Source organism: Glandiceps talaboti, chromosome 21 (genome assembly GCF_964340395.1).
Source record: "Glandiceps talaboti chromosome 21, keGlaTala1.1, whole genome shotgun sequence".
NCBI classification, from domain to species: Eukaryota; Metazoa; Hemichordata; class Enteropneusta; family Spengelidae; genus Glandiceps; species Glandiceps talaboti.
In genome coordinates this window covers 5,578,836-5,586,539 of record NC_135569.1, presented here as the reverse complement: position 1 = coordinate 5,586,539, position 7,704 = coordinate 5,578,836, and the positions used below count along the sequence as shown (strand labels likewise).

Sequence of the window (7,704 nt, the reverse complement as noted above, 5' to 3'; positions counted from 1 at the left end):
GTTGAGCTGGACGATTAAATGTAGCAGGTAAGATTTTCGTTGAGCCAGACGATAAAATGTAGCACTGTCGGCAAAACTTGTTTTGAGCCAGATTGTAAAATGTAACATTTTTTAGTAAGATTTAGTTCAACTAGAGGACGTTTTGTTTCAGGTTTCGTGTTTTTATTTGTAACACTACTACGCATGCGTTTTCTGTATTTGATCTTCAGTTTTTGCGCAGTTTCACACAACTTAGTGCTGTTTAATATGTAGTATTTCCGAATGACTAACAATGTCGTTGCTAAAATGTTGTGTTCCTACAAATTCATCTATAGGGAAACGAACTTTGATGAATTTTGATCGGACTGTTTTTTGGAGTGGGGGTTGGAATCCCGCCAAACTCCTACGCAGCATTGGCGACGAAGCGACACATATTTTTGTCCGAGTCGGCAAACCCTGGTTGATCAAAGAGACCGAATGCAAGACATCGCTATGTAGAAGATAAAGAATAAATATTATTGTAATTATTATACGTACGTCAACCTATAAATCAATACGACAACGTGACCTTCTTTACACTTTTGTGGTTAAGGTGGCGCAAACTGATTTTGTTAACTGTTTACTCAAGTGAAAATACTTGCAAAAAAACCCTCCATTAACTATCCTAGTATAGTGTTAGTATAGATGCATGCCTTCTATGACAGCACAATTGTCTTCTGGCATAATTAGAAGTTGATTGCATAGAATGGATTTTCTCGACAATTTTGTACGTAAAAATATATTAACGTTAAATTGATCACATGACTACAAACTGATCACAAATTGATCACATACCATGCAGTATCTGGATAACACCTGAACGATAATTACACCAAATCATAACAAGGTGGCGCTATTCAGCTTTCTACCGAGTGAACGAAAAGAAAAATTGACGACAGTAGTAATTTAAAGCAATCTACCCTATGGCCTTTACCCACAAAATGGCAAATTACGATACACTGGTAAATCGGTTATCTCGACTGAAAATCGCAAAATTCAGCGTTTCAGTATTTAAGTGAGTAGAATTAGTTTTTTTACGAATTGTTTTGTAATGTAGGTTGATACACATTGTATCGTCAACAGCTCATGATTTGACAAGTGTATATCACGCCCTCACAGTACGTATATGTGCGAATACGTTCTGATAAACTAAAAGCCGCGAAAAAAACACCATGTGCGTTTCCCTCAATGAAGGGAACCAAGAAAATCTTCAAGCAAAGACAAATAAAATTGGGTAAAAAAAATACAACTTATACAAAAACAACAGGGATGCCTAATTTGGTGTAGGTTCACACAGTGCTGTTTGCCATGTATGTGAAAGTTATACTGTAGTAATAGTCTAGTCAATGTTATATATGTAGTGTTCTATCACCAAACAGAGTCACGGGCTTCTGTGGTGTTATGCTTTGATAAGATACTTGCACCAATTGCATTTTATGTTTCAGAATAAATCTTGTCCCATTCTTACTCACAACAAGCAAACGCACCAGTGTTTTTCGCGGGTTGTAGTATCATCACGCACAGGCATACATCTTCAGTGAAAGGCTCGCCAATGAAACTTTCTCTGCTGTTCTTCGTAATTTGTCTTTCTCTTCAGACACCAGTGTTTACTTCATCATTGTCGCCTTCCTCACTCATATTTCCCCAGGAAATGCGCGTACAGTACGTTTGCGAGGGGAGGGCACCTACTTGAAAGTTTGTGAATCGGGAAGTAAACATATATATGAAAAATTGTCCCGTTGCTTTTTACGTTTTATGTGGCAAAATGGTATCTATTTTATTTGCTCGGCCTTTGAAAATTTTAACAGCAATTGAATTTAGAAATTGGTTAAACATCGTGAATGCCTGTGAATGCTCAGGTCGGCAGAAATTAGAATTTGCGCGTGCACACAACCCACCTTGTGGAAATGGAACTCCAAGGACGTACGCGCAACCGGAGTGCGGTGTAATTTTGCGCGTGTGAAACTGTTGCGTTCTAGAACAACTCGCGCTGCCTACTTTAAGTTTGGTCACAACGTTAACGGTATCGCCACAACTGTGTACACATACGCCTCGCCCTCCATCCTCCTACGCCTCAATGGTCTGAGTTCAGTATCGGCTACATTGTACAACGCAGTCACGACGCCATGTAACTGCACTGATGCCCTCCAGTAATGCAGGACTTCACCTTAGCTTTTTTTATCCTCCTAGTTACAGTTCTTCAAATTACTAACGGTGGAAGTAAGTCAATACCTTAACATTTAGATTAACGGTGTATTTTGCTCATACTCAAAGCTACCCAGTTTATGTCGTTATTTTCACAAAACCATTTATTTATATACCATACAATCCATTGATCAATAACATGACAGGAGGAGTGTTCAGTGTTAGTGCAGGAGGAAACCGGAATACCCAGGAAAAATTCCCTTTGTTCGGTAGAGTCAAACTGAACCCTAAATGTTTGTAGGAAGGTATGCTTTTCACAAGTTGAAAAATGAAGTCAGTTAACGTGACTGCCAAATATCCATCATGCCTAATAGATCTAGACCAACGTGCTAGACCTATATACTAGTACGTGGTACAAACTTACAACTTTAAAAGTGAATCTGAGATGATAAAAGTTTTCGTCGTTGATCGATCACCGTAACCTTAATTACATGCAATCGTTCTCAGTCAACAAACTTTCCCAGCTGAATTCTACCAAGATAACGTTAAATGTACCATGCCTTGAAAAAAATGCACGCACATGTATAAATTATTATACAAGTATGTATACATACATGCAATTCGATACATGACTCGATCGGTCGCGAGGGAGGTGTACTTATCACGAATTCACAGTGGAAAGCCGAAGTCACCGCAGTCCAACCAGATTGTGCAATAATATTTATTTATGTGTGTGTGTGTGTGTGTCTGTTTGTCTGTCTGTCTGTCTGTCTGTCTGTATGTCTGTCTGTCTGTCTGTCTGTCTGTCTGTCTGTGCTTTAAGTCGTGCGACGACGTTTCCAAATAAAAACACTAAAAATCGTTTTTCATTTTTGATGCGCTTTCATGTGTTTACACGATAGGCAAACACACCGTTGTACCTGTTTACACAAATCGATAAGTTGGTTGACAAATTGAAAACAAGGAAAACGACGATGTTGCACATGCGCACACATAGCACAGCGGGACGTTATTATTGGAGGTCATTACCAATACCGACATCAAATTTAAATAAGTACAGTTTTGACTTGTAATATAACAGACTCCGTGTTCGAAGAAAAACGGACCGTTTTGAAATCAGTCTACTTTCGGTTTTCAAATTGTTGTATTTTCATGTACGTTTTGAGGTAGGTAAGCGCAAACGTAACTAATAGATGCGTTGGCATTTGAATTGTGACATTGTGTAACCGAGACAAGTTCACAATAGCTGGCTTTAATTTATTTTGTTTCTACAGGAAATTGGGGTTCGTGGGGAGCTTGTTCGGCTACATGTGGAACCATTGCACAGGTAACTAAAGCGGTCCAAAAACGTGCTTGTATCGTGGATACATCATCTCGCCACGCCTGCCCTGCGAAAGGCAAAGTAGAGGTTAGAAAGTGTTTGGCAACGGCGGACAAAGTGTGCCCAGGCGGTGAGTATATTCACTGACATACCTATTGTTGATGGTGATGACATTCTTGTTGAGAGAGAGAGAGAGAGAGAGAGAGAGAGAGAGAGAGAGAGAGAGAGAGAGAGAGAGAGAGAGAGAGAGAGAGAGAGAGAGAGAGAGAGAGAGAGAGAGAGAGAGGGAGGGAGAGAGGGAGGGAGGGAGAGAGAGAAAGAGAGAGAAAGAGAGAGGGAGAGAGAGAGAGGTGGAAGTCGAGGGGAGGGGGAGGGAGAGAGAGAACCCTTTGTAGATGGAGTTTTTCTGACTACTGTACAATTTAACACACCTTATCATTTGTCGTTCACCTGTGTAGAGTGGCTTAACTGGTCCCCGTGTTCAGTTACTTGTAACACCGGAAAAAGAAATCGGCGTAGGGATTGTTCGACGGCAAAAGCAAAAGCGAAACCAGTATGCAAATCATCGAACCCTGACACGTTGAAACAAACCACGAATTGTAAAAATCAAGACTGCCCAGGTATGTATATTATAACTACCAACCCCAAATTGACAATAAGAACAATAATCAAATATATCACTGACAATATTGTGCAACTGAAATGACACCAACTATTTACAGCCCTTCCACGATGAGCATGCAGTTTCGATGAGATATCACGTTCAGTGAGACTGGCCACGAGGTTTCTTATATGGTAAAAGTGTTTCATTGTGCACAAGTGGTGAAAAATTGGCATGGACATTTGGAATGTTTACAAAAGTAAACATGTACTATCTACCACTGTCAGTCTCTTATCCGTTTATTGTAACTAGTTACTGTAGTATGAACTCTGCTACTGTTGACATTAACCAAACACGTTGCAGACACGGTGTAAGGGATGCTTGTGTGTTTACCTTTAGTATATTCATGAAATCTTATGGCCAGACTCACTTTATCGCGACTTCTCAAAACTACAATATATGCCCATTCTGTAAAGGCTGTGAAATATGATTCAGCGATATCTGTTCGTCCTATTTACAACTGGTTATTGACGACTGTACTTGTAAAATACCCATTTAGAATGAAATGTTCGTTCTTTTTTCTTCTTTTTTATTGGCGTTGACACACTGTTTCACTTTACTAACAAGCGTGGACGGATTGGCGTTTTGGTGATTGTTCCGTGACCTGTTCTAAAGGGATTAAGCAGGGAACCAGAGCATGTCTAGATCCCAAGACACAAAAAAATGTCACAAGTTGCACGGGGATTTTCTACCAAACTAAAGAGTGTCTGTTGCCATATTGCGAGGGTAAGTATTACAGTAACTGTTCTTACTCGCAATTCAAAAAACAGTTTTAGTGATGGTCACATTTTTCATGATTTGTCTAAAGTAGAACGAGTACGTCTATGTATATCTACTCATTGACAAACATTTATGTCTACGCTGACTTCGCGCATGACAAGAAACCGTCAGGTGTTCTCTCAAGTATCTTTCCTTAACATCACATTACATCTAACTTTGTAGCAGGTATCTTCGATTCTTGGACTTTGACATCACATATTCATATAATGGTGTTAAAGTTCATATTACAAGACATAAAAACACAATACCCTCTCATGGTGTGTTGTGAAAACGCTACATGGGGAATATATCATAAAATCATATATATAAGACATAAAGTACAGTAAACATTATGTTACTTCAAATAGCGAAAAAAATGTTGTCCCTGAAACTTGTGAAAGGGAATAAATATTAACCAAATAATACAACATGATGAAATTTATTAATAATTTACATTTCACACTGAGTCTCGTAAAATGCAATGAAAATACAACAACCCGTTGATCATCGTCTAAAGGGACATTGTTTTTCTTCAGATTTGTGAGAGTGAGTATAGGGATGGGTGAAGACACTCATTCCGACGTTTTTCTTTACATAAAAAAATGTCTGAAATTTTTTTATCGGGGTAGGTAAACAAGGACATACATCCAGTCAAGTATACACACTGATCATGAGACAGACAGACAGACAGACAGACAGACAGACAGACAGACAGACAGACTGACAGACAGACAGGTGGTTATCTCCATAGTTTCTCGTAGGCTGTTATGGTGTTTTAAAAAGTGTACAGAGACACAAAGAATGGAAAACAATAATTTCCTTTGACTTGCTGTTTTCAGATTGGACATCTTGGAGCAAATGGGATGCATGTACTTACCTTTGTGGTTCAGGCACCAGGAGTCGACAGAGGGCGTGTGTTTCAACCATCGGAGAGCCGGGAGACAGCTGTCCGGGAAGAACTTCACTATCAGAACCTTGCAATGAATTTCCCTGCCCAGGTAATTGAGAAAAAATCTCTGATTAACTTCCCCTTTTCAGGGAATTATGCGCTGACTACAAATTATATTCATTATTCGACTGGCTACAACTATTGTCTGTTTGAAATAACTACACTTTGAGAGAAATGTTCATGAACAGTAATTGGTAGTATGACCATATGGATGACAAATTGGTTTATATTTTGGATTTTTATTCTTAATTGGGGAATTTCATAAAACACTATATTTATTTACTTAATAAAACAATGAGAGACAACATATGCAATGTCTTTGTTTGTAACTCAATAAATTGCAAAAAGTTAAAATTTGTTAAATATATGTTATTGTAAGTACAATAACAAACGTTTCACATACTTTTTAGCCTTTTGTGATTTACTTGGCGCTGTTTACCATTGTTTTTTCTTCCAAACAGAGAAACATGATTGTAGCGTTGTCTTAGGAATTAAAAATACAAAAAAAATTACCAAATTCCCATCCATATGACCACTTTAAAATTCTTCTGAAGAGAGACAACTTACTACGACGGAATCAAGCTATAGATGGCTAAACTATTCTTGCAACATGTTCATTTAAGCAAGCTGTTGGTGGATGTCTTTGGAGTAAATAGAGAAAAACAAAGAAATAGCATTAGACTTTGTCAAATTAAGTGTAAAATTATAATTTGATACAAATGAAAGTCAACACATGAAATGTTTTGTTCATAAAATGTGTATATGACTTACATTGCTAGAATTTACAAAGACATTACAAACACCTTATAATACACACTTATACCTTCCTAAAATTCTACAAAGTTTGACGCCCTTTCAAATAATACATGGTACTACATGACTGTTTACATTCCGAATTTCTCGTCAGTCGGCCGGGGGACTTCATTTGGTAACTTGAAAGTTCAAGGACAGCTCGCGAGAAGAATTCAAATACGTGTACGTGTGGTCGCGTTGATTGCTATGCTGTCTGTCTGCCTGTCTCAGAATATATATTTGCCTAATTCAAGACAGAGATGTACGTTTGCAAGCGAGATCCTCATTTCAGACATTAAAGCATTCTAACTCCTGAGCAAGTAAGCCAAATTGTGAATGTGCACAAGCTTCATACCTTCATTCCAAGGAGTTTGTTTCAAAAGTTATTAGTAATAGCAGTATACTGTACACAGATGCATAGCCGTACATCCTCAAACTGTTCCAATTTTCGCGTAGACAACGTTTGATAGTACAAATTTTGCGGCCGTCAGTTTGAATTCACTCCAGAAACATTTGTGGTTGATTCTGCTCCAACTTTGAGCGAAATTTTCTCTTCAATCGAGACTTTCTATCCACACGCGCGCACGGACGTACATGGACGTGGGAGAGTCAAACATGGCGGCCGTACTAACTTTTTTTCTATGAAGCTAGGGAGTTACTCGCACTAAAGCGCATGCGCAGATACCATACATTCTTACATTCTCCAGTTCCGTTCTACATTCTTCAATTCTTCAAAATAAAGACGCACCCTCTCTCTCTCTAACGCCTATTGCTATAGCAACTGTTCTCGAAGGCATACTAAATCCTACAACCACTCTTTCAATTATAAATTGAATCATTTTCGATGTTTAAAAAAACCCTGAAAAGGTGAAGAAAAACGTGAACACATCTGTAATGAGTACTTTTTTTCTCAGTGACGTAAATCTCTGACCGTCACAGTATTTCTTTGTACATCTAACAAGGGATGTCAAACATTTTTAGACAAAGTAAACAATGTTAAGTTATTAATTGTCATTGTTGTTTTTAAAAAGTAAAATAGGCAGTCCACCATACAAGTGA

The 7,704-nt window shown here is 38.3% G+C and overlaps 1 long non-coding RNA gene across 1 annotated transcript in view; it reads right to left on the bottom strand.

Annotated features, from left to right (window-relative positions):
• Positions 1–7,050, bottom strand: part of LOC144451166 (uncharacterized) — a 22,387-nt gene extending 15,337 nt beyond the window's left edge. Inside the window, exons 1-3 of the long non-coding RNA XR_013482288.1 lie at positions 7,001–7,050; positions 6,367–6,494; positions 5,782–5,894 (exon numbers count right to left, since the gene is read on the bottom strand). This is a non-coding gene — a long non-coding RNA (uncharacterized LOC144451166). The remainder of the gene's footprint in view (positions 1–5,781; positions 5,895–6,366; positions 6,495–7,000) is intronic.
• Positions 7,051–7,704: the final 654 nt, after the last annotated feature.